Below are 27,018 nucleotides of genomic sequence, written 5' to 3' on the forward strand. Positions count from 1 at the left end.
GCACACCGCCTGTTGGTGCACACAGCTGGAAATGCAATAGACATATCCATGTATTCACACTAGGTTAGAGAAGGCTCTCAGAAAAGGAGGATGCGTGATCAAGCACAGAGAGAATTCAGAGGATGAAAGCCAAATAAAGAAAAAATTTCCGTTGTCTCGGAGCACGAGGCCTACTGGTTTTGAAGTAAGTTAGTGCTGGTTAATTTCTAACTTGTCTGTGAAAGGAGAGGAAAGGAAAATGGGTCTCAAATTTCTGATGTTCTGAGGCAAGAGAAAACTTCCAGTAATGGCCAAAATAAGAGATTTTCTGAGCTTGATTTTTGTAACTTAAGGGATCTTTTCAAGTTTGGTTTGTTCTCAGTAATAATGGATCTGGTTTTCCTGTCAATCAAGTCATCTTTTTGTTGTTGTTCTAGCAATCAAAAATTGGTTCGTCACCAAGTGCTACTTTTCTGGTAGCAGTTTTCTAAGTGCTTTGTGAATGGGCCAAACTATTTAATAGAGTGTCAATTCGTGGATCAGCACTTAGAAAAAGTGCATACTTGCACATGATGGGTGGCCGGCCAGCCATTGGCCCTTTTCCTCACTTGACCTGAACTTCTACCTCTGGTAATATAACCCACATTTGCTCTTATTTGGACTCTCAAAGATCCTGGCACACAGACATTCAGAAATAGTAAATCATGCTATTATTTGTCTACTGATCTAGTAAAATATTAACTAATACATATGTCAGTATGTATTGAACTTTATCAGAATAGCAATAGAAGATATTTTCTCATAGTATGTTAATAACTGTCCACATTTTTCACAAAAAAAACATTTTAAAGTTAGTAGTTAATATTCTGGTAACACGTCAGCTGGAAATATTGAAGCTGGAAAAAAAAATTTTGGTAACACAATATAAGAAGTACTTTTCTACGTACGTGAAGCAGGATACAGATTGTGATTTGGGGTATTTGGGGAGGTGGAAGGTGCTCAGATCCTCTGTTCAAATATATTGGTGTTTCAGGCTCCAAAAAATACCTCTGTTCCAAATGCTGGCCCTTGGATTTTCACAGTCTTCTTTGGGACCTCCAAAAATTCAGCCACTCCTTAGAGGGATAGCACCTAATAAGCAACTTGGTGTGCACAGTTTGTTTTCCAAAATACTTCTCAGGGCAGCATGAGAGAATGGGAGACCTGGTGGGGAAAATAAAGGATGTCAAGGACAGACCAGGACATGTACCTCGCGTGGCTCAGGAGCAGCCCTGGAGATGCGCCAGTGTGGCGAGAGGTGGAGACGGCCCCTCCTCTGGGAGCTGACAGTTCCCTTGGGCCCCAAAGTGAGCTCCTAGGAACCAACATGTAAGTTTCTTTTTAAAGACCTGATCTAGGAACACAGTACTGTGTGGTGTTTTGATTAAAGGAAAAACATTTTGACAAGATCACTGAAAATAACCTCTAAAATGAGTGAATAAGAGCTGGTATTATGGTAAAAATCAGTAACATTTATGAAGCCATTAATACGTACCAGGTGCTTTGCAGACACTACATCCCCAAAAGGACAGGCACTTTGATCATTCCTGTGGCACAGAGGAAGAGACTCATAAACCATAGAGGGATCACTTAGCCACAGCCCTATGGCAGGTGCATGCTGGAGTCAGGAATTACACCCAGGGCGACTGGCCCTTTTGTCACTGTTGAGCTTGAAAGCAGCTGAACACTTTAAGACTGCTGATAGGTGTGTTTTTGTCAACCTAGAGGGAGTAGTGTCCTTTGCTCTGATTTGGTCTACAATTTTCTCATGACTTGCAAAGATACCAAAAGTGTGCTTATCACCTGATCTGATGGCACAGGCAAGTAATGTAACAATTAGAGGCAATGCACACTCAGCACCTCGTCACCAGGGACTTTCTGTGAATTTTCACACCTGATAGCAAAACCTCATGAAGTGGGTTTCCTAATTTATAGTTTAAGAAACTGAGGAAGGAGGATTCATGCTGGGCGTTGTGTGTTCTGGGCCCCAATGTTTAATGGCTACACCATCAAGGGCATGGAGCCAGCCTTGGTAGACGTGAGTGATGCATGGATCTGTCAGGATGCTAGTGATTGGTGTCTGACCTCACAGCTCAGTTCCCCCTCACATCAGCTACTGGAGTGTAGGTGTGAGGACTCATGGTTTGATAGCAATGCTTGTCAAAAAGAGGGCAAGATACGCTCTCTGTGGGTCAAGAGTGTCCCAGCCATCTTTAGAGAAGGGTGACAGGTGTGGCGCTCTGTTTGGCTCTGGTCAGAGTCACCTAGAGGGTTGTATTCAGTACTCAGCATTGCAACTTCCGGTGGTCATAGATTGACTGTAGTTTCCTGTGAAGCACGTGGGAGCCCTTTGGCCAACTTTCAGCTCCACTGAAGCCAGCAATGAGACCACGAACAAAGCGCCTCATCCCCCCTCAGCCCATTTCCTCGTTTGTAAAAGAATCGAGTAGTTGTTCATGATGGTTACGCAGACCCAGTTACATTGGATGTGATCTCTATAAAAGTGCTTTGTGTGGTGGTCGTGTTTTATTTGTTTCATATTTCAGAAGAGATGAGTTGGGATGGGAGGTGGGTCTCAACCATGGCTGGTTTGGGGGCATGTACAAGAACCTGGGCTGTTCACTCAGGAAAAGAGAAGTCTAGGGAAACCTGGTAGCTGGCTCCAGTAAACTGCAGTGAGAAACAGGTCCTCAGATGCTTCCTGGGCGAGAGGAAGCCATGCAGGTCTCCCCACCTCCCTGCTTCTGCTCATTGCTCTGCGCTTGTCCAGAGACAAGAGATGTGGCCTGAAGTGTAGGTGGGGAAGCTACTTAACACCCTCCTAGGTCCAAAAGCTGCCCCCCTGCCTCTGGAGTGTTAGAGCAGAAAGCGGGCAGGCATAGGCAGTGCCATGGCCGTGGGGAGTTAAGAGGCACGAGAGGACAGGTCTTCCAACTTAAGACAGTCTTTGTGAAGTGGGAGCGGACTGTGGGCCTCTAACACTGGCGCAGACTAACTGGTGCAGGCCTCTTAACACTGGCGCTGACTTAGCAGATGAGAAAGATGGTTCTCTTGACAAATATTGGTCACTAGTGAGCAGGGCCTTGAGAGACAGAGAAAACAGGTATCCGCCTAAGATGCGCCTGGTTAACTGTGTTGGCCCTTGAGGTAATCTACAGCTTAAGGAGTTTTAGTTCCTCTAACATTTTAAGAAATCATTATCATGTTTGAGTGCCATGTTTATGGTACCAATTTGGGGGGCCAGAGTGGGAAGATTGCCCTGAGCAAATCAGCCCATTTTCTCATCATCCAGTTGGTTTTCATGGGGAAGCCACCTGCCTCCCCACCTCAGGAGACAGTGGGGGACTCCAGCCCTGCAGTGGGCTGTGGTCAGCCCAAGGGTGGGCCAGGCTTCCTGCCTAGGCTTCAGTTCATTCGCCCATTTTGCTGCCAAGATATCTTTAAACGTTTCGGTCCCCTGAAGCATTTAAACAGACTGATGCGTAAAGTGCTGTCTGAACAAAGTCCACCATGAACCCCCTGCACAGTGTGGACCTGAACCTTCCGAGAGAAACAGGAAAATCCTCACATCATCAAGTTGCAGCTCGGGGACAATGTAGCTTTGGTGGTGATGTTCACAGGGAAAGGTTTGAGAAATTTGAAAATTGGCAAGGGCGCTCTCTTGACCTTTCCGAAAATAGAGGCACTTTCACTTTCAGCCTCCAAACTGTGTAGAATGAAACCTTTGTGCACTTTACGGAAAGTGAAGAACTGTTTGGCAAGAGAGAGAAGTTCAGACTCCTGCTAGCCTCAGCTGCACTGAGTAATGTTTCTTTTGAGTTGTCTATTATCACTTTTCTGAAACATGCTTTTTATGATGCCTAGAACTTGTGTAAGAGTCACTGTGATTTGAGTTCTTTAAAAATATAAGTACAAGGAATGTGTCACATGCCACAGAGACAGGAAATGACAGCTCACATCCAACTTGGTGGAAAGAAACTCTAATTATTGGAAGATGTGATTGGAATATTTGTTCTTAATACCTACAGGTGGCTCTGTCATATGCTTGCTGGTGTTAGACCAGTACTGGCAGGCAAATGACATTGAAAAGTTCCTTTCTTTTCCTCTGGTCTTTGTGGGAAGGTGTGGTATGAGTCGAGATTGCTAAACCACTCTTCTGAGAGGACTGACAGAGGGTGTTTATTCCAGACCATTCCTGGCACTGGTACTTCTGAGTTCAATTATGGGGTGATCTCATTAGTCCAGGCTCAGAATGGCTCGGTAACCTCAAAACTCCGGGCTCTCTGAGCTTGCTTTAGTTCCCTAGACTTGCAGTTGATGTACACCCACATGTGTTTCATGTGTATTAAAAAGGCTTGCATGTGTAGATATGAAGATATATGCTGACTGTCCTGAAGAACTTGACATACCTAACATTTGAAATTGTATTGAGTTTCCTCTGGGGATAAACTAGTCTGTGAATGTAAACATGATGAGCAGCATAAGGATTATGGTACCAGAGAAAACTGGTCTCGGCTCTGGTCCAGCCCTACCTCTCTTGCTCTGTCACCTGCATCAGAGGTGGAGTGAGGGCCACGTCTGTGAGTGGGACCTCATCTTGTCTTTTCCTTAGACCCAAGAGCAGGGATTCCCAAAACTGCTGGCACCTGAAAGAGGTGTTGCATTCTTCAGCTCCATTCCATAATCTCCCTTCAGGATTCTGGGTTTGGAACTCTAGAATCAGTGTTGAAGGAGATATATTGGTGATTTTATTTTTCTAGATATAATTCACATACCATAAAAGTCACCATTTAAATTGTACAATTCAGTGGGGTGTTTTTTTTTTTTTCAGTATACTCAGAGTTGCATAACCATGACCACTAGCTAATTCAGAATACTTTCTTTGCCTCCAGACAAGCCTAATACTCATTAGCAGTTACTCCCTTACCCATCTCCCCCACCCCAGCCCCTGACAACCACTAATCTACTTTCTATCTCTCTAGATTTGCCTATTCTAGACATTCATATGAAGGGAATTATATAATATGTAGCCTTTTATGTCTGTTTTCTTCATTTAGCATAAAAATTTTCAAGATCTGTCCACAGTGTAGCATGTCTCAGTACTTCTTTCCTTTTTATCACTGAAAATATTTCGCTGTATGTTACATTCTGTTATCTCCTCATCAGTTAATGAACACTTGTTTCCACTTTGGCTGTTACAAATAATGCTGTTATGAACATGTGTGTACAAGTATTTGTGTGGGTATATGTTATCATTTCTCTTGGTATCATAGCTACAAATTGAGCTACTGGATCATAGGACAACTTTATGTTTAACTTTTTGAGAAACTACAAAACTAACCAGCTGAATCGTTTTCTAATCTCACCAGCAATGAATGAGGGTTCTAACTTCTCCACATCTTCATCAACACTTGTTATTGATCTTTTCAATTACAGCCATACTAGTGAGTGTGAATTGGTATCTTATTGTGATTCTGGTTTTGATTTGCAGTTCTCTAATGATGTCGAACCATTCCCTAATGATGTTCATATGCTTGTTGGCCATTTGTATGGTTTTTAGAGATATGTCTATTTTGCCCATTTTAATTGAGCAAAATAGACAGACATTGAGTTGTAAATGTTCTTTATGTATACTGTATACAAGCCCCTTAACAGATATATGATTTACAAATCTTTTCTATTCTGTAGGTTGTCTCTTCGTGTTCTTGTTGGTATTCTTATAAAAGTTTTTAATTCTGGTGGAGTCCAGATTATTGTTTCCTTCATTGCTTGTACTTTTGGTGTCGTACCTAAAAAACCAGTGCCTGATCCAAGGTGATAAAAAGTTATGTTTTCATCAAAGAGTTTTTCTATTTTAACTTCTACATTTAGGTTTTTGATAAATTTCAGATTAATTTTTATACATGGTATGAGGAAAGCATCCAGCTTTACTCTTCTGCACATTGCTATTGAGCTATTCCAGCACCATTTGTTGAAAAGACTGTTTTTCCCCATTTATTGTCTTGGTACCCTTATCAGAAAAAAGTTAATTATAAATGTAATGGTTTATTTCCAAACTCTCAATTTTACTCCATTGATCTTCTGTCTGTGCAATCCAGTACCACACTATCTTGATTACCAGAGCTTTGCAGTAAGTTCTGAAGTTAGAAAGTGAGAGTCTGTCAACTTTTTCAAGAGTATTTTGGCTATTCTGGTTCCCTTGCATTTTCATATGAATTATAGGATTCACTTGTCAATTTATACCTCCAAAAAGGCATCTAGGATTTTGAAAGGCATTGTGTTAAATCTGTAGATCAATGTGAGGACAGATGTACCCTTAACAATATTATCTTCTAATCTATGAACGTGAGATTTTTTTTCTATTTAATTTCTTTCATCTGTGTTTTGTAGTTGCCTATGTATGTCTTCAACTTCTTTTGTTAAATTTATTCCAGAGGATTTTTTTTTTTTTTGAGATAAAGTCTCTCTCTGTCACCCAGGCTGAAGTACAGTGGCACAATCTCTGTTCACTGTAACCTCTGCCTCCCTGGTTCAAGAAATTCTCCTGCCTCAGCCTCCCAAGCAACTGGGACTACAGGCACATGCTACCACACCCAGCTAATTTTTGTATTTTTAGTAGAGATGGGGTTTCACCATGTTGGCCAGACTGGTCTTGAACTCCTGGCCTCAAGTGACCTCCCAAAGTGCTGGGATTAGAGATATGAGCCACTGTGCCCGGCCAGAGTATTTTATTCTTTTTGATGCTATTGTAAATGGGATTGTTCCCTTGATTTCATTGTTTGATTGTTCATTGCTAGTTCATAGAATTACAATAGATTTGTATATCTTGATATCTGGCAGAAGTAGAGTTATTTGCTCTGAACTAATTTATTAGTTCTACTTTTTTTGGGGGGGTGGGAGGTTCCATAGGAGTTTCTATAGGATCCTCTCATTTGCAAAGAGATAGTTTTATTTCTTTCTTTCCAATCTGGGTGCCTTTTATATTTTTTTCTTGTGTTATTTCCCTGGCTAAAACCTCCAGTGTAATGTTGAATAGGAGTGGCAAGAGCAGACATCTTGTCTTATTTCTGACCTTCAGTCTTTCACTATTACTTATGATGTGAATGGTGGATTTTTTTAATAGAGGCCCTCCATCAGGTTGAGAAAATTCCTTTCTTTTTGTACTTTGTTTTTTTTTTTTTTTTCTAATCAAGAATGGGTGTTGGATTTTGTAAAAATGCCTTATCTGCATCTATTGAAATGACCGTGTTGTGGTGGTTTTGTCTTCTGTTGATATTGTTATCACATTGATTAATTTCCAGATATTGCACTGACTTGCATTTCTTAGATAAATCCGTTGGTCATGGTGTACAGTCCTTTCTTATGTTGCTGGGTGTGGCTTGCTAGCATTTGGTTCAGAATTTTTTTGTCTATCTTCATAAGAAATATTAGACTGCAGTTTCCTAGTGATGCTTATCACGGGTTGGGTCTCTGGGTAATACTGACCTCACAGAATGATTTAGAAAGTGGTTTTTTTTCTCTATTTTTAGAAGAGTTTGTATAGGATTGTGCTAATTCTATTTTAAACAATTGATAGAATTCACCAGTGAAATCATGTGGAACAGATCTTTTCTTTATTGGAAGCTTTGCTTGCCAGCTCAGTCTCTTTATTTGTTACAGCTCTATACTTAGTTTTATTTCTTTTTGAAAAACTTTGACTCGTTTGTGCATTTTTAAGAATTTTTCTATTTCATCTAGGTTATCTAATTTGCTTACATATACTTATTTGTAGTATTCCTTTATAAACTTTTCTATTTCTATAAGGTCAATAATAATTCCCCCCCCCACCCCACCACACCCAACCCCTACTTTCCATTCCTGGTTTTAATGTTTCGGTATTCCATCTTTTTTTCTTGGTCAGTCTAGCTAGGTTTATCAATTTTATTGATCTTTTCAAAAAAACCAACTTCTTATATAATTGATTTTTCTTGATGTTTTTTCTTATTCCCTAATTCATTTATTTGCATTTTAAACTTTATTATATCCTTCCTTCTGCTTGCTTTAGGTTTAGCTTGCTTTCATTTTTCTAATTTCTTAACATGGGACATTAAGTTACTGATTTGAGATCTTTATTCCTTTTAATATAGACATTTGTAGCTATACATTTCCCTCTAAGGACTGCTTTAGCAGCATCTTATAAGTTTTGTTATGTTGTATATAGAAAAGAGTTAATGCAGCAGCCCTGAATGGCTATCACAAGGTTGGTCCTTGGCTGTCTTTGGGGAGCTTATCAGCATTTCTAGACCTGAGAAGAGTTATATCTAAACTGTACAAACCATATGACTTACACGAAACACATGCTTTCTTTTTAGGAAGACGGAATTTGGGTATTTGCCAGGTGGAGTATGCCTACATGGCTAACCCCCAGCAAAAACTCTGGGCTTTCAGTCTCTAATGAGATATTGGCAACATTTCACAAATTTCATGTGCTGTTATACTAATAATTTGTTGCTGGACAATTAAATATATCCTAGGGACTCCACTAGGAGAGGACCCTTGGAAGCTTTCAACAGGTCTCCCCCCTCTTCACCCCTGCATTTTTTCCCTTTGATGTTTTTACTTTGTATTCTTTTGCTATAATAAATAATAGCTAGTGAGTCTAACTAATAAATTACTGAACTTCTGACACATGTGATTTTGTTTTCATTCATCTTAAAGTATTTTTAAATTTCCCTTGTGATTTTTTTTTCTTTGACTCCCCTTATTTTAGGAGTGTGTTCTTTAATCCACATACTGGTGAATTTCCAAATTTCCTTTTTCACTGATTGCAAATTTCATTTCATTACAGTTGGCAAACATACTTTGTGTAAACTTCAGCCTTTTTTATTTTATTGAGACTTGTTTTATGGCATAACATATGGTCCATCCTGGAGAAGGTTCCATGTGCACTTGGGAAGAGCGCGTAGTCTGCTGTTGTTGGAGTGCTCAATAGATGTGTGTTAGGTCTTCTTGGTTTTGTGGTTTCATTCTTTCATTCCTCATTCATCTTCTGTCTAGTTCTATCCATTTTTTAAAGTGGGCTACTGAAGCAGGCATATTATTGTTGACTTATTATTCAGCCATAATCATTTATTATTTATCTCTGTAATTAGTATTTGCTTCATGTATTTTGAGGCTTTGCTGTTAGACACATATATGATTATAATTATTATGTCTTCTTGATGGATTGAGTGCTTTATTATGAAATATGCTTTTTCTGTAGTAATCATTTTAAAGTCCATTTTGTCTAATATTAGTATAGACACTTCAGCTCTCTTTTGGTCACTTTTTGCATAGTATATTTTCCCATATTTTTACTTGCAGCCTATTTGGGTCTTTGACTCTAAAGTTATCTCCTGTAGCCTGCATAACATTGAGTCATGTTTTTAAATGTAAAGGGCCATTCTGCCTTTTGATTATAGTGTTTAACCATTTACGTTTAATATAACTACTGATGAGGTAGGGTTTTTATTTGCCATTTTGCTGTTTGTTTTCTACATGCCATGTCTTTTTGTTTCTCTCTTTCTCCATTGCTACCTTCTTTGTGCTTGATGGATATTTTCCTGTGTGCTCAACTACCATTTTAATTCCTTTGTCATTTATTTTGCTATGCATTTTTGACTTGTTAATAGCTTTTCTAGAAATCACAATTACCATCTTGACTTATAAAGTCTATTATGGAGTAATACCAGGTTAATTTCAACAGTATATGAATTCTTTGCTTCTGTGCAGCATTGCGTCTTCGCCATCTCCTGTGCTTTTGTCATACATATGAAATCTTTATGCATTATGAGTTCATCAGAACAGTTTATAATTATTGCCTTATGAAGCTGTCTTTTAATCGGAGAAAAAAAAGTTACAAATGAAATGAAAGTTACAAATGAAAAATATACCTACACTGTCTCTTACATACATAGTTACCTTTATTAACTCTTTAAAAAAAAAAAAAAAAAACTATGGATTTGGCCAGGCACAGTGGCTTACACCTGTAATCCTAACACTTTGGGAGGCCAAGGCAGGTGGATCACAAGGTCAGAAGTTTAAGACCAGGTTGGCCAAGATGGTGAAATCCCGTCTCTACTAAAAATACCAAAAACAAGGCAGGCGTTGTGGCAGGTTCCTGTAATCCCAGCTGCTCAGGAGGCTGAGACAGGAGAATCACTTGAACCCGGGGGGCGGAGGTTGTAGTGAGCCAAGATTGTGCCATTGCACTCCAACCTGGACAACAAGAGCGAAACTCCATCTCAAAAACAAAGAACAAATAAAATGCCACAAAGCTCGTTCTTACTGAGATTCAGTCATTTTTCTTCAATAAATGCCTCTCAGAATATTGCAAGCTTTTGGCTAATTTCTGGGGTTCTGAAAAAGTTTTCACAATGTTTTTTTTCCCAATCTTTGTTGATGTTCTCACTGTTTATATGAAGGAGCAGATTTTTTGGAGGTTCTTACTGCACTAATTCCCACTGACAGCCCTTTCCCATCCCCAGCTGATTCTAATGCAATCATGTATACCATAGGCCATTATTAGCAAGGTATACAAGGTAGCTTTCTGACTTCTGGTACATCAAAACTGATATTTATTGAATTATTATTACAGCTCGAACTATCAACTAGACTATACCTCACTTCCCAAATATCAAGTTTAGTTGTAGTCAAGGTAGGATAGGATTTGCTGCTGTATTGTCTTTTAAATGTGTGCTCTGCGTCCAGGCCCAGGAAATAGAAACGGGCTGCTCTGGCTGAGGCTCCCCTGCCTGGTCATGAGATTGGATGATCTGTGAGGGATCTGTGTTCATTCAGCCCTTAGCGGCTAAACTAACAGCCATAAACCAAAGCAAAAGCAGTGCATACATGCAGCATTCAAGTAGTAAAAATAAAAAGTATTGGAATCCCAGCATATATAGGTGTTTTAGGACAACTTTTCTTCCACACTGTTAAATTCATATTCCACTGTTGAATATTTAGATGATGATGACAATATCATTTATTAATTTGAGCTTTCAGACCTTGAACAGGATTTCATGTACAGTAAGAGTTTGCTAGTAATTTCCAAGAGTCCTCTCCTTAAAAAAAAAAAAAAAAAAGTGAAGATAAGATGAAATTTCATTTCCAATGTATGTTAGGGAACCAGATATATTCTAGTTAGTACTAGAATGTATAATGAGCCCTTGGTGAAATTTCAGAAGACTTTCTAGGTTAAGATGTTATTGAAAACGGCCCCTCTACACCAAGGCCACTTTGAGGGTAGAAGACACTCGTGAGTCATCTCACCTCAGCCAGCACTGCTACCTTTCAGAGCTTCTCAAACACAGTGGTCATTGTTGTTACCATGGCTAATTATTAGCCTGCTCCAGCAGAATTTGTGTTGATGCTACAAAAACAGTTTATGCTACACAAGCTCTTTATTCATGTAATAATTACAGCATGTTTGTCCTAAGTGTTTCGCAAGTGTTCTCTTTGGATAATACTAGCAAGATTAAGTAATAGTTTCTCGCTAACATTATTGCTCAAGAACATCAAACATGACGGATTGGGATTTGATGTATGTATGTCCTGGCTTCCAGCCTCTTTGACCTTTTTGCATGGCTTATGTCTAAAATACTCTTCTTTTTGTGGGGGCTATGTCTATTGTTTCTAATGCAGATGCCAGGAACCACTTGAGCAAAATATTTGATTTCAGTTTTAATGGAGAGTTTTTTATAATGACCAAGAGTAATGCAACCAAGCCAGCAACAACACTGTGCCAGAAGCCAGGGACTTCAAAGAGTCTTCCTTTTAGAACTCCAAAAAAAAAAAAAAAAAGAAAAGAAAAAAGAAAGAAATTTATGTTTCTCCATATCATCCAACTTAATCATTGGCAATAAGTGACTTGGCAAGAAGCAGGCATCACCTGGTTCCAGTTCTGCATCGGAAAAGGTCAGCAGGAGGCACAAACACTGGCCTGCATTATCCAGCCGTGTATTCTGATCCTGTGACACGTGCTTCGGAGCACGTTATGCAATGTTACACTGCTGATTAATGGCTGCTTGCACAAGAAGTTTTTCATTCTCCCTACTGTAAGCATCCTGGGAATGATTAACTTGGTGACATAACTTTCATCACACAAATGTGGAAGATTTAAACAGAACTTCAAAATAATACGCTTCAGAAATAACAATGAGTTTTGGCTTCTTAATGGGTACACAATTAACAACGATTTTAAAGCCACTGGATTGAAACTGAGACACCTATTTGGGAGTTGCCTGTTCTTTAGGAGTCGGGTTTCATGTAAGATTGGTTCATGCATGAACACTCTTCTATAGACCATATTTTAATTTTACCTTTGCTCGAGTTTGCTGTTGAAGATGTCAGAACTATTTTACAGTGTTCTGTCTTATGAGCTAAATATTGAATATACCAGTGGCTTTTGTGAAACATTCCTGGAGCCACAGAGACATGACTCTCATATTGCCACACACAATGGAAAGTTACGGTGATGCTTGTTTTTGAGTCCATGTAACTAAAATTGTGCATTTTGTTCAACTTTGAATCTTACTGGCTGAGGGCAGTCTGAAATGCTGGGAGCATGAAGACTTCATTGTGGTGGCAGAAAAGTCAATTGAAGTAGCTTAGGCGAAAGGAAACTTCATTGGCTCTCAGCCCCAACCTGTGGAAGGTCAGGGGAGCTGGGGTCTCAGGGCTGTCAGGACACTCCACTCCCCACCATGTGCTTGCAGTCTCTGGTGTGCAGCTCCATCCTTTGGGCCTGTCCCCGTAGACCAGCTCCACCCGATGGCAGCTCCCAGCTGCATGCCTCCCCAGAAGGAAAGAGGGGCACGCTCTTCACTCACTTCCAACTCAGGAACTCCCAGGAGAGGCCTCAGATAGGCCTAGCTCAGATCATATGGCCTCCCTGTGGCCAGGGTAGTGGGGTACTATGATTGGAGGAGGAGGATCTCTTCAGAAGAGAGGGCTGCTATCCTGGACCCGAAAACAAAGCAGCCATCTGACTCACTCAACCATCCTCTCCCCGAGATGACCCCTACATGCCCCAAGTCCGCTCTTAGACACAGCCACAAACCTGGCATCCTGCTCAGTAAGCACCACCCCGGGGTTCTGCCCAGTTTGAGTCCAGATCTCTAGATCATGTCCATTCCTCGTGAGGCCAGGCTTGCCTCTGCAGGACAAAGTGGCCTATGGTCTCAGTGCCCAGTTCGAGAGGCAGCCACCTACAGATGGAGGCGAAGCATGCGAGGGCTCTAGCCCACACCGCACTTCATATAATGGGAAGGGACTAGACAAGGACTGTCATTTTCCTGACAATCAGTTGATCCCTTGGCCAATCTGGTGACCAATGCTCTTGCTGTTAGGACTCTCCTAGAGGAATATTGGAGAACATTTTTCCACTGGGGTCTTAGCACCTCATTGGTCCATTTACTACTTCATTTTTGTTTGTGCAGTCTTAGAGAGGCCTGGAGGTTGTCAGGGACAGAAAACAGACTCATTAAACCTTACTTGGCCTTACACAGATTTAATGTGGGGAGGGCGCCCATAGTCTAATAACCAGCAACACGATTCTTGTCAAGTTAGTTTTTGAGTCTGCACTGGGTGGAATCAAAGGCCTGTCTCAGCAGGATGCCCCGAGATTCCACCCTCCCTCCAGACGTCAGCAGCATGGCATCTGTTTCAGAGCCACATGAAGTAGGGCTTGCAAGAAGGGGCTTCTGGTTTACTCCAGCACATGGCCCCCACCAGCAAGGGCCTGGACCAGCCAGATTAGGAGAGGAGTTCAAGCCCCTGTCAGGGAAGTGGATCAACCACAGACACAGGGCATTGAGAAGGTGCCGACACCTGTGTCAGAACTCTTCTGGAGGCAAGTAACAGACCCGGCTTAAACTGAATGAGTCAGGAAAAGGGACTCCCTCTGCTCAGCCAGCTTCCAAGACGGGTTCTGGGAACTCAGTGTTTCTTTTCCCGTCTCGCCTTCTCCTCTGCCTATCCAGCTTCCCCTGTGGTAGGAGGACATGGTCCCTGGCAGCTCTCAGGCTCCCCACCACAGAGCAGGGTGATATATATATTTTTTTTGAGACTGAGTTTTCTTCTTGTTGCCCTGACTGGAGTGCAATGGCACGATCTCGGCTCACCACAACCTCCCTTCCCAGGTTCAAGCGATTCTCCTGCCTCAGCCTCCCTAGTAGCTGGGATTACGGGCATGCGCCACCACACCCGGCTAATCTTACATTTTTAGTAGAGATGGGGTTTCTCCATGTTGGTCAGGCTGGTCTTGAACTCCCTACCTCAGGTAGTTCACCCGCCTTGGCCTCTCAAGGTGCTGGGATCACAGGTGTGAGCCACTGCACCCGGCCAGCAGGGTGCTCTTAATGGCCACTCTACTTGGAGATGTTTGAGAGGATGTAGGCCCTAGGCCAGTGGGGAGGTGCAGTAATTGGTAGCCCTTATTAGGACATCGTGACTGGGGGTGGCGGGGGTGGTAGACGCCCACCACACCTGGTTTTCAATCCCAGCAGGCGGCCACATGGGTATTGCTGTGCCTGTCCTTGTCCTTGTGTCTCTAGGTTATTAGCGCATTTCTTTGTTCACCTGTGGACACGCAGGGTGGCCAGACACCCGACATGTGGCCTGTGGACCCCAGCAAACCACTGAGTTATTGCAAAATTCTCCAAATCCCTGTTGTCACCAACTGAGTAAATACGCATGGCACAGATGGGCCACTATCTTCCCAGTGCTGTTAAGAGTCGTGTTTAATGAAATACCAAATCATCATGTGATTCATGTTGGTTATTTGTCACTTCGTGTTCTCAGAGGAAGACACTTGTCCAGTTGCTCTCATGTTGGGCCCCCCCGAGCTATTTTGAAGGTATGGGAGCCCCCGGTTCAGGTTGCTTGAGGTGTTCTACAATTTTCTACCGCAAGTGATCAGGTAACACAAGTGGATCCGTCCTGAACAACAAAACCTGCTTCTAAATACAGCTTCTAGAGAAGACAAGGCTTGTTTTTCTTTCTCCTGAAGCGCGAACACGACCCCGAAGTTACGTAAGGTGAGTTAACCCGCGGCGCTGCCCCACGTTCTGGAGAGAAGTTAAACAGGAGGGAGGAAGCGGCGCCCGACCAACTTCCTGCCTCGATTCCAATTCTTTCCTTCGAAGAACAAACAGACTTTGCGACAACCTTGTTTTCTGGATACTCTCGATCGCTTCGTGACAGCAGCGGCGGGGCGGGGGTTGTCAATGGCGCAGCGGCAGGTGCGGCGAAATTCGGGGTACGTCCCTAAGCCACGCGACTCTGCGCTGCAGGGAGAGGGCTGTGCCCGCGCTCGGCTGAGCCCGGGGGCTTCGGGCCAGCGCGTGCGACCCCAACGCCCCCGCCCCGGCCTCGCTGTTCACGTTCCGGCTCCACCGAAAACCGGGGAGTGGGTTCACGCCGACTTCTGACCCCTGCTCCTCCGGCGATCTGCCTGCCCCCTCGCGTTCCAGCGGGTCCCGGGCCGGGGGGCGCTGCCCACGTGCGGCAGCTGCCCCTGAGCGGCCGAAACGCCGACTGCTTCCCGGAACGCGGCGCAGATAAGAAGCCGCCGCTGGGCTCGGGTTTCAGAAGCGCGCGGTTGCAAAACCCTGCGTCATCATTTCACTTGGGATCTGTGTTTCTTTCCTAGTCCGAAGTTCCCGCAGAAGGACGTTTGGTGTGTTTGGTGCGTGTGTGCGTGTGTATTTCCTTTTGGTAATTATTTTGGAAAACGTTCCGAGGCCAAAAATAGACAAGCCAGAGGCCTCCTTGCTGCGCGCCTGGCGGCCCCGAGCTCTCCCGCGCACGGGGTCCCGCTGAGACGCGGCCACGACCACCGCGCGCCCCGGAGTGCCCGAACCCCCTGCCGGGCCGGCCGCTGAGAACGCGCTCCCCGCCGCCGGCTCCTTTTCTCGGTTCTAAAACCTTCAGTGCCAGTCGCTGGCGACTTAATCTACGCTCTAACTCGCAGAATTCTTTTGACCTGTTGGAGAAAAATAGTATTTAAGATCTGGGTTATTCAAGAGGGTGGAGTCGGCTAAGTTTACTGGAAGCTAAAAATAGCCCAGCGGTGCTGGCGGGTCAGGCCTGGGGGCCCCAGGACCTCCGCCCTCACCCTGCCCCACTCCGGGCCTGCGAGCCGCAGCCCTCCCAGGGTCTGTGCGTAATTCTAGCCAAGGCCCAGTGTCATTTCCAAGAGGTGCCTCTCGGCCGGGTTACTCATATGTCAGATTCCCATTCTCACGTTGTGTTTCGCGCAGCAACTGCATTTCCAAAGAAAAGCGTGAGTCACTACCAAGTGGCTGCAGAGGGAGGGAAGGGCCACCAAACACCGGAAGAAAGAGGTGGGGGAAGGGACCTTTTTATAGTGTTCTGAGCTGGCTTTCTTTTCCATAGGTTAATTTTTATCTTAACTACCCCACTTAGTCTGGATCGCCTTTTTATAAGAAATCTATTTAAATACAAGGGATTATTTGAACTTCTTTTTAAAAAGCCAAGGGCATTTTTGTGGTGTGTGGTTCTCAGCTTACAAATAAAGTATATTAATAGTTGTTTAACTGGCATTTAAAATGCCGACTGCCTGTGACTGTTTTTAGTGCATTCTCGAAACACCTGAAACTGTCCCCTTGGTTAAGTCCACAAGGGGACTGCCACTTTGCCGTGACCAGGTATGCCCAGCCCAGTGAGGCCAAGCTCGTTGCTCTGAACAGATGGTGATTTTCAATCTGAGTGCTATTCTGGTGTACTTATTTAGGAAAAAGATCTAAAAATAGACTTGAATGAGCATAACCTGCAAAAATAAGTTGTCAGCTTCTTTTTACTCCTGCAGGGTTGAAAACAAAGCTGTCAGCAATTTCTGCGAGCTGAGGAATCCGTATACTTTCTTATTTTAGAGAGAGCTTTTTAAGTGGGACTGTAATTGAGTCCCCTTAAATCTTTGTGTCAACAAATTACCATCTGTTTTTCTAGAGACTCTCAAATTGGTGAGACTGGCGTGCTGCTCACTGCTGGGGTGGCGGGGGGTGCTATCATTTGCCCTTTGGATGTTAGCTTTGGAGGGGGGATAAGTCCCGTTGGTTTCCAATATCATGGCAGTAGTGGGCGGGTCCAGGCCCTGGCAGCCCCCCGTTACCCATACCCTGGGGTCTTGTAGGGGGAGTGATTGAGAGATGCTGGGGAGCATGGGCTTGGAGACACAGGTGTCACCGAGGTGGAGAGGAAAGCCCAGCCAGTTCTGGTGGGGCCTCTGGTGAGTCTCAACACCTGTTGGTAACTGGGGTCACAGTAGCCCAGAGCGCTGGGTTTTGATTAAATCCATTACGTGTTCAGCCTTCTTTAGAAGGTACTTGGTATAGCCTTTGTGGCAGGAAACTATACGTGATGGGGAGAAGAGAGGGCCTTTGTCCCCAGTCTGGCACAACCACACCATTTTTTCTGTGAAATGATCACACATGCCGACCTAGAGAAAAGTCAGAAATGGAACTGAGCCCTTGTTTCATCTTGGACAGGAGTTCCCCTGAATATGGGAAACTGAATGAGGATGGAAATGGCCCCTCTCTAGATGGAGGATAGTGCGCAGAGCGGTCCCTAGACTCTGGGAGGTCGAAAGTCTAGACCAGAGCAAGCCCAGACTGGCCCCGGGGGGCTTCCCATCCCATCCAGAGACCTCGCCTGGCCCCCAGCAAGGTTCTATACGTTCAAGCAGGGGAAACAAAGTGAAATGAGTGGCATTAAACTCAGCAAAATCAAGTCCTGCAGATCCGCCCCAAGAAAGCCTTTCTCACCTGCTGCGTGTTTAATTTCGCAGGCACGCCTCGACTCTAAACAGCTCTTTAAAACAATTTGCCCCGACAAACCAGACTGGCCACCAATAGGATGTGGGATTCTGGGGCATAGAAACTTTCTTCAGTCAGCATTTGCTGTATTTTAACCTTCCCATGCTGTCTCAAAAGAATGGAAACAAATCCTGGTTTCTACTTCCCAACAGGCACAGATGTGTGTGTGTGTATGTGTGTGTGTGTGTGGAGAAGAGTGATTTCTTCTGGGTTGGGGATGGTGACATATCTGAGGACAAAAAGGGAGAAGAGAGCTGCCCAGGGGATGGGAGGGCTTCCGGAGCCAATCAGTATCTCAGAGGGTTACAGCCACTTTGGGATCTAGGAACCACCAACTCTCCCCCGTCATCAAAAAGGACGAAGCCGAGGTGCCTGCGAGGTCTGGGCAGATGTCGCTGGGGCACGGAGGGGCCTAGACAAAGTGTTGGCAGCACCCGCCTTTTCAGTCCCATGGGAAACCGCCTGGCCATCAGGTCTTGTGTTAGCCGGTAAAGTAGCTTAACGTGACCTGTTTGTAAAAGGGACAGGGAGGTGGGGGGAATTATGTTCATTACTTTTCTCAAGTGCTGATTTGGGAGTGAAGCCCCCCCCGCCCCCCAACCCATGCCCATGCACATTATTTTTAAAGGCAGATGCCACTACTTATTGCCAAGAAAAGCCCAGGTTCCCGAGGAAGCTGCAGTGTGGTCTGGAGACCTGCTTCCAGTGGGTGACACTGGGGGTGACAGCGGGGAGCTGCCTCGTGGGTTTCTGACTCAGCGAGATGAATCTCACAGCCTCTTCTTCAGGCCAAAAGCACATCAATGAATCAGAGTTTTTTTAAATATGGCAAAATAATTTTAAAAGATGCCATCAATAAGTCCAGTTCCTATATGCATCATCTTAAGAGAAAATGACATTTTTTAAAGGAATAAAAAGCACATACACAGTGTCTGGGCACAGTGGCTCATGCCTGCTATCCTGGCTACTTGGGAAGTTGAGGCAGGAGGACTTCAACCCAGGAGGTCGAGACTTCAGTGAGTTACGATGGCATTGTTGCATTCCAACCTGGGTGACAGAGTGAGACCTTGTCTCAAAAGGGAAAAAAGGCAGGGCTGGGGGGAGACATGATGCTTCAAAAATTAAATGGAACAGACCAATGAAGCTTTGGTGGTCTTTTAACTCTTAAAAGAATGACTGTCTTGGCAGGGGCAGAACAGGCTGAGCCTTGGGCTGCTCGCTGTGGCCCCACACCCCAGCTCACCACCTGTGTGGGGACTAGGGTGTGGTTCTGGAAAGAAAGTGCCCAGCAATGGAGAGAGGCATGGGAAAAGAACCTGTCTCAGAAGATACAATCATGCTGAGATCCATAAAAGAAATGAATGGGGATGATGACGGTGTCTGAGGATTCCAGACATCAGCCCCTGGCCCTTTGCAGGAAGGGTTATGTGTCAATTATGCTGTATGTCAAATGTCATACATTACTAGAAAGTATCTATGTTTTGACAAAGCAATTCAAATTCTAGGAATTTGGTGTAACGCGGGATGTACGTAGAGAATGTTCATCTGGGAGTTAGGGAAGCCTTCACCAATTGGAAAGATGGGATAAATATATTAAAGTCCATGCACTCTATGCAGCAATGAGGATCCTGCTGTGAGAGTGTCCGTATCGTTATCATAGGAAAATGTTTATTTACAACATGCTGTTATATTGAAAAAGCAGGCTGGGAGCCGGTGGCTCATGCCTGTAATCCCAGCACTTTCGGAGGCCGAGGCGGGCAGATCACCTGAGGTTGAGAGTTTGAGACCAACCTGACCAACATGGAGAAACCTTGTCTCTACTAAAAATACAAAAAAAAAAAAAAAAAAAGAAGAAGAAAGAAAAAAAGAAAAAGAAAAGAAAAAGCAGGTTACAGTTTGGTAGGCACAGTATAATCATATTTTCATGTTATAAATATAATACATGCATGTATTCTATTTTTTCTACCATTGTGTTCATTTTTTATTGCTCCTATTTAACAAATTACCACTAACTTAGTGATTTCAAACAACACGCATGTATCATTAACAGTTCTGTAGTTCAGAAGTAGATGGTTCTCACTGACCAATGTGAGTGTGGACAGGCTGCGTTCCTCGCAGAGGCTGTGGGAGAATCCTCCCCTCATGCCTCCGGCTGCCCTCGGCCACCGTCTCATGGTCCTCAGCTCTACCTCCAAGTAGCAGCAGGAGGTCAAGTTCTTCCCGCACCACGCCAGACCGCCTGCCTCCTGATCCACAGCTGAGGACCCTGTGGTCACACGGGACACACCTGGGTGATCCAAGGTTCTCTCCCTACCTCAGGGTCGGCTGATTTTCAACCCGAATTCCGTCTGCCACCTTGACTCCCCTGTGCCACACAACCTCACATTCACATGGTCCAGGGATTAGGGCATTGCTGTGGTGCGAATATGTGTCCCCTCCACATCCATGCTGAAATGTGATCCCCAAGGGAGGGAGGGTCTGGTGGGAGGACTCCTCATGAGGGACTTGTGCCTCCCCATAGTAATGAGTGAGTTCTTGCTGTGTTATTTCACGTGAGATGGAGTTGTTTGAGAGTCTGGGACCTCCCCGCTCTCTCTTGTTCTTTCTCTTGCCATGTGACACACCTGCCTCCCCTTTGCCTTCTGCCATGATTGTAAGCTTCCTGAGGCCTCACCAGAAGTTGAGCAGATGCTGGTGCCATGCTTCCTGTACAGCCTGCAGAACTATGAGCCAAATAACCCTCTTTTCTTTATAAATTACCCAGCCTCAGGTATTTCTTTATGGCAGGCAAAACAGACTAATACAGGCATGGATGTCTTTGGTGGCCAGTGTTCTGCTTACCACAACAATATACAGGTATTCATTTTAATTAGCCAGGAAGAGCTAGGAAAGCCAGAGAGCTCTAATCATTTTGGATCAATTTTCATTCCAGCTTTAATATTCACGTTTATTTCTGTAACCATAATTCCCATAATTCTCAGCATCAGTTCTAAATTTACATTCATCCAATCTCATTCATTTCATATCATAGCTTTTCCATTTCTATGTTGTTGATTAATTAGGCAATTTTATTTTACTTTTGTTTTTCTTAAGTGTTCTATATTTCTTGAATTCCGGCAATTTTGAAAATACATGTCCTATTGCCTTTGACTAGAGTAATTATGACTTACCTGGGTATCAGATTCTTGGGCACAATTTTTTCTCCTCCAATCATCCTGAAGATCTATTCTACCGGTATTAAATGTTGCTGATAAGAAGTCTAGGAATAATTGAGCCCTCTTCCCACAACAGTTCTGTGAAGAACGCTCATTCTAAGCCACTAAGATTGTTGCCGTCGACAAGTAATACCGTCATGCTGCCGAGGACCCTGTCTGGGATTCCCTAGGCCCAACCGTATTCCAGACTGGGTTGAGGTTGTCCACCACTCCCACTTCCTTCCCAGCCTCTGGGAGGCAAAGGACAAAACCATATGGGTGTTAGCCCAGAAATGGCTCATCTGTGGGAGAAGAGGCTCTCAGAACAAGATGCTTAGCTTGGTCCCCAGGGCTCGGGCATTGATTACTTTCTCCTGTGGTAAATTTCTTTGTGCTTAATGTAAATAACCTTGAGTGGCCATCTCTAGCCATGCTTTCCACCAAAGACAGTCAAGCAGGGGTCCTGGCGGTTGTTCTGCCCCTGGAGAGAAGGGGCCTTCCACTCTTGGTCGGAGTTGGAGTCTCTTCCTAGGCGGCCTCTGTTTCTGGTGGGCAGGGCGTGTCCTTCAGGGAGGAGCCCTGGGGATCTTCTCACTGGCTGTCTCCAGCTTTATGGTGTTAGGCTGATCCCCTTTCTCACTGTGAGTGCGGCTGGCATTTTGTTTTTCTGTTGTTGCTCTTCTGTGGATATGTACTTTGTAAGATTTGGGGCGGAAGGTTTTGTCTGCACCCATCTTTCCTGGAAGGCGAGTTGAGTTTGGAAGATCTAGAAAGCTCAGTGCCCCGCACTCCCCTGGGGGCTTCATTCTTCCCTCCCTGCACCCTCCCAGGGACTGTATCTCTCCAGCCCTCCCAGAGACTGTGTTCACTTTTTATCCCTCCCGTGTCCCCTACTCACGTGAGAGAAGACATGCATTTCTAATAAGTTGAAAGGAAGATTTTACAATTATTTTCCAATTCCTCTAAGTTTTAGAAATGAACTTTACCTCAAATATCTACAACTCTACCCCCCAGTTGACAGCTAAGAAGGGCACATGATTCTCTTTACAGTCAAATATGCACGATATAACGTGGACTGTGCAGTCGGGCAGATGGGAATTCAACCTGCGTCTCCCATTTGCCAGTGGATGACTTAGTCTCTTGACTCTCTGGATTTTGATTTATTTGTTACAAATTTAAAAGGTGGTCATAGATGATTCATGGCTGCAGTGAGCATGGGAACTGGCTCACATCCTCCTGGAAGGAGTGGGAGCTGGGGTGCAGTCACAACAGTGGCCTTAGCTGACCCCACAGGGAACTCCAAGCTGGATGGCCCTGCAGAGGATTCCTGAGCTGGGGCAAGGGGCTTCAGGCTCCACATCAGTCAGTCACTGGAGGCAAAGGTTCCCAGGAAGGACTCAGTCACGGGACACGTGCTTATCTGAGTGGAGGCTAACAACCTCCCCATCCTGGGGAAGAAATCCTTTGTCCCCAAAGGAGAACCTAGGTGGTTTCCAGCACCCCTAAGTAAGTAGCCACTCCCTGGATGGTGCGGCCAAAACAGGGAACTCCCCTGCCCCACCAGTTTCCTGCTGATCCCCTCACTGACCTGGCTGGAGGCAGAGGGCACGGGAGCCCAGGTGATCAGCTTATGGTGGCCAGACAGAAAATGGGTCAAGGGGCAGGGCAGGCAGAGAACAGCACAACCAGCATCAAGGGCCAGCCGGCTTCTCCCCCGAACCCGAGTCTAGTCCTCAGGCTTCTTACCTGGAGCAGACACCTGTTGCCTCCCTCGTGGATACCTCAGTGAAGGCAGCTGAAGGGCTTGTCATCTAAAGGGTTTCAGGCAACGAAGTTCAGTGTTTGGCTGTACGGAGCTCCTCTGCAGGAGCTGGGACATCGACGATGTGCCAGGGTCATCTTTGCAGCCAAAGCTGTGTCTTCCCATTTCTCACATAATCTGTGGAACACTATTCCCTGTTTGATTCCTCTGGGAGTGGGGTTGCAAGACTGCTCCTAAATTCATTTCAAACTCTTAATAATAGAAAGCCCTCTCTTTACAGGGAAGGAATGACTTTTCCTGGAGATACTCCAGGCTTTGCAAACATCAAATAACTATTAATAAATAGGAAGTTGCTGGACCAGATGAGGGCTTTAGGCAAAGAAGCAAGGAGCTTTGTTTTCTCTGGCTTGCTGGGCATGTGGCCATTTCTCTCAGTTGGTGGAGAAGCGCAAACCTGTGTTTGCTCTGAGAGGGGCCTGATGGGCCTCGTCTCTGGGCCAACACTTTGTTCTTGGTGGAAGGCTTTTGCCGGCATCTGTGACCTGAATCTTTAGCACTTGCATGGTGAATGTAATAAGCAAAGCGGCTTCCCGGGCATCTAGGATGTCTGGCAGAAGAGCGAGGGAGCTGTGGGCTTCGGCCAGCATGAGGGAGCTGTGGGCTTTGGCCAGCATGAGGACTGCCGAGACCGAGGGACCAGCCGCTCGTCAGGCACAGGGGCTTGTGTATAACCAAGGTTGCTGTGTGCGGCGTTGAAGACAGCAGGTGATCGTATTTTTAAAGTGGCGTTGTGAATTGCATTTTGGGGTTTGCTTTTTGTTGAGGAACTTTTGAAATGGTATCTGTAAAATTCTGGATTATCTAAATATCTCTGGATTTTTATTTCTACCCTAGTTTGAGTTGAGCAAAATTGTTTTTGAGCTTCAGTGTCTTATCAAGAGGTAGGATTTGTTTCCTGTAATTTCGTCATGAAGACCAGCAGCCCACCCCTCTAGAAGCTGCCCCTCAACTGCCATCTTTGTGCGCTCATCCTGAGCTCTCTGGGGCATTGCCAGGAGCACCTCATTAGTGATGTGAGTGTACTGTTATCATCAGGGTGGAAGCCACTGGAAACACTCTGTTATGGATATGTGTGTCTGTTTCTCTGGGTGCCCAGGGTCAGCAGAGCCCCTATAGACACAGAAGAACCTCGTGGCATTCCAGTTACTGCTGTGTAACCCAACATCCCTAAATATGATGCATCCAGCAATACAACTTTTTCTTTCTTTTTTCTTTTTTTTAGATGGAGTCTCACTCAGCTGGGGTGCAGTGGTGCAATCTTGGCTTGCTGCATCCTCCACCCTCTGGGTTCAAGTGATTCTCCTGCCTCAGCCTCCCAAGTAGCTGAAACTATAGGCACATGCCACCATGCCCAGCTAATTTTTGTATTTTTGGTAGAGATGGGGTTTTGCCATATCGGCCAGGCTGGTCTCGAACTCCTGACCTCAGGTGATTCACCAATCTTGGCCTTCCAAAGTGTTGAGATTACAGGTGTGAGCCACCACACCCAGCCCACAGCTTTTTCTTTCTCATAATTCTGTGGGTGGGAATTTGGACAGGGCTCAGCTGGGCAGCTCTTCTACTCTATCTACTTGGTGTGGGCTGCAGCTGCTCCTATGGCTGCTTTCAGCTGGGAGCTCGAGCTGGCTGGGACATCCAAGCTGGCCTCCATCCTCCAGGGCCTCCTCCAGATGGCCTTGGCTTGTCCAAGGGTCTAGCTTGCCTTCCTTGCAGCTTGATGGCCAGGCTCTAATCGGGAGAATGTTGAGCTTGAAAGGTCCAGAAGGTTACGTTCTATAAGCCAAAGAGGAGAGGAAGGAGACTCTAGGCCTCACGGACCAGAATAGGAATTAAATATATTGCTGTGTGGATATGTCTGGCATTAGTAAATATCCTGTACATAATAGCTGTTTGCATTGTTGTGCCCGTTTAGTCATTAGCTAATACTCCTGGTGCAGAGATGGAGGAAACAGCCTGTCAGACGCAGTTTTGAAGGGACAGGAGGTTTGTTCAAGGAACTCCTTGTGTAGAAAGCCTCAACTCTGACTACATATTACGATCACCTGAAAATCCTTCTGCCAAAGCTCCATCCAGGCCACTTCAACCAGTCCTAGGTGTCGGATCCAAGTGTGGGTATTTTTTAAACTCCCCAAGTGATTGTCATGATACAGCTATTGACCATGACTGATAAGAATTGTTGAGTCAGTGAACGAAAGTGTGTTTAATTTTTTTTTTTTTTTTTGAGATAGAGTTTTGCTCTTGTTGCCCAGGCTGGAGTGCAATGGTATGATATTGGTTCACCATAACCTCCACCTCCCAGGTTCAAATGATTCTCCTGCCTCAGCCTCCCAAGATCAGCCTCCTGCTAAGATTACAGACATGTGCCACCACGTCCAGCTAATTTTGTATTTTTAGTCGAGATGAGTTTTGTCCATGTTGGTCAGGCTGGTCTCGAACTCCCCACCCAGGTGATCTGCCCACCACAGCTTCCTAAAGGGCTGGAATTACATGTGTGAGCCATTGTGTCTGGCCTTCAATTTTAATCAGATAGCACTTTTCAAAAACCTAACTATAGACAAGAAAGGTTCTGGGTTCCAGAATGTGAAAGTGCAGGAGGCTTAAGTTAAACGCCAACGACCCCTCAGCCCTGCCTTTCCACCCACAAACCAGCCAGTCTCCCAAGAGAAAAAGATGCCCTTTGTTCAGCACATGAGACAAACGTCGTAGACTGCTCTATTAATGAAACAAATGTACAATTTGAGACTAAACAGCGGGACAGGAAGATGGGGTGGGTCTGACTTCAGACACTATTGGCTGGTGCAGGAGCAGGAGGAAGGCAGAGCGGGGGTCTGTGCCCCCTCGTGAGTTCATTTGTGACTATGTTACAAGTAGTAGCACTCCAACATTTATAGTATAGCCTAGGAATTATGCAGAATATATTTGCAATCTCTTTTTCGTGACAGAACTGAAAATAGAAAAAAAAAAAAAAAAAACCTGAGAGAGAGAGAAGAAAGGGGGTGGGAAGAGCAGCTAAATGGAATTCTTGGAGCTTCCTATTCCAGGTGGAAAGTTGAAGTCATGAAACCAGACAGATCTCTCTTTCTTCTCCCTAATTAATTAAAGGTTGTAAAGTCAGGGTGTGGGCTGGGTGTATTCCCTTTATTTTTTAAAACCATGTTTGACAGCTCCAGGCTCCCAGGATTTCATCAGGATCTCAGGTGCGCTGTAATTGATGTGTCATGCGCCGGGTTGCATAACTGCATTGTTACACCAGTGGCGTTTCTCCATTGAGCCAATTCGCACATCTCATCAGGAGAGAGGAATGCCCACAGCACCATCTTGCCCTTAAGGAAAAGATGCAATTTATTTCATATTTTAAAATAATAGCTTTAAAGATAAAAATAGAAGAAAAAAAAGTAAACAACACTCATAGTGCCCACCACTTAAAAAATGCTTAACAGCACACCTCACCTGGCCTTTCTTATTTTGAGCATGACTGCAGAACAGAAAGGTGTTGGTCGTGGACTCTGGATACAATTTGCCTGACTTCAGAATTCAACTTAGGTAGGTCACGTGCCTCAGTTTCCTGATCTGTGAAATGGAGATAACAGTGGTAACCCACTTGAGGTTTAAATGCATGACTACAGTATCTGTAAGGTGCCATGCCTGGACCAGGTAGGACACAATACTGCTATCATCACTACCATGACTACTCCTGACTTCTTCCTGTACTTACGAAAGACACATGCTCACACACACATGCACAGACACAAACACAAACACACGCACTGTGCACACACATTCCAACAAGTCCCTGCATGTGCTCATTTGCACACACACTAACATGTACATAAGTATGAACACACACATTTTTTTCCCACAAACAATAACATACTCTACATACTTGTAGAGGTTTGTGGCTTGCAAACACATGATGACATGTAATGGATATTTTTCCCAGTCAGCAATTGTACACTTTCCAGGAAGGGTGCCATTCTTATTAGCTGCTCCAGTGTCCCTGGATGGACATTGGCGTTGCTCTGAGCCTTCACTGTGACAGACTTAACTGCTGCAGGGCTTGCTGTGTTTTGGGAAGGCAGAGTTTTGTTTTTTCTTTGACGGAGTTTCACGCTTTTTGCCCAGGCTGGAG

General features: G+C 44.7%; 1 long non-coding RNA gene across 1 annotated transcript in view; it reads left to right on the top strand.

Annotated features, from left to right (window-relative positions):
- The first annotated feature begins 8,166 nt into the window (after nucleotides 1-8,166).
- The window catches only part of LOC141583795 (uncharacterized), a 34,297-nt gene continuing 15,445 nt past the window's right edge, over nucleotides 8,167-27,018 (top strand). The window contains exon 1 of the long non-coding RNA XR_012516691.1: nucleotides 8,167-15,074. This is a non-coding gene — a long non-coding RNA (uncharacterized LOC141583795). The remainder of the gene's footprint in view (nucleotides 15,075-27,018) is intronic.

This window comes from Saimiri boliviensis, chromosome 2, assembly GCF_048565385.1.
Source record: "Saimiri boliviensis isolate mSaiBol1 chromosome 2, mSaiBol1.pri, whole genome shotgun sequence".
Lineage (NCBI taxonomy): Eukaryota > Metazoa > Chordata > Mammalia > Primates > Cebidae > Saimiri > Saimiri boliviensis.